At 41.2% G+C, this 828-nt stretch overlaps 1 pseudogene; it reads right to left on the reverse strand.

Moving 5' to 3' along the window:
- Positions 1–419: 419 nt before the first annotated feature.
- Positions 420–828, reverse strand: part of LOC140925732 (uncharacterized) — a 1,668-nt pseudogene continuing 1,259 nt past the window's right edge.

Consider the following 828-nt stretch of genomic DNA (forward strand, 5'->3'; position numbering starts at 1 on the left):
GCGTTATGGCGGAACGAAGATGTTTTGCATACAGCTCAGAAATTGTAATTTTTAAGCTTTGAAAGAAGAAATTGCATCCGAAAGCTGTAGGTATAATTTTATCGATGTAGTTTATAAAGCTATGCACACTGGAATCGACAAAACAGCGTTGTACTAATACAAAAAGCAAACTGGTGGCACCGAAACACAAACAATTACATATAAAACAACTAAAGTATCCAAAAATAACACAACAAAACATAAGCAATTTAATTATAAAAAAACCTTATCAGTTTGGGGTTTCGAGTGGCTAGCGGGCGCGTAAAGGAAAGCAAAAACCTGGTCGAGTCGTTATTACCGGTCGGGACAGCTAAGCCGCCCACCACCCTAGATTTATAAATAAGGAGAGTAAAGTTCTGAGGTACAATCATGAAAAACAGTTACTCAGCTGCTTCTGTTGCATCGAGGCGCTTGCCTGGAAGCCAGAAACCGCCGTTTATAAACAGCTTGTCGGGCTGGCTCTTGCTGAAAGATGCTCTCATACCTTGTCGTTTGCTTGTTTGAAAACTGCCATTTGATCTTTCCGGCGCTTGATGATTTCCAATGGAAGATCGCGGAACATTTGGAAATCGGTCCCCTCTAGACGTCGGCCCAAGGAGAAAATTTCCTCGACATCTTTATATCGAAGAAATCTGGCGATTATAGGTTTGATAGACGGTGTACACGTTGGATTTCCGCGCTGCGGCCATTACGATATCCGAGATCTCTCTCCATGAAACTTCTTAGAACTTCTTCAGTATCTTCTTCTCGTGCTTCAGGGATATTAAAAAATTTAATATTCTCTCTCCT

This window comes from Porites lutea, chromosome 2 (genome assembly GCF_958299795.1).
Source record: "Porites lutea chromosome 2, jaPorLute2.1, whole genome shotgun sequence".
NCBI lineage: Eukaryota > Metazoa > Cnidaria > Anthozoa > Scleractinia > Poritidae > Porites > Porites lutea.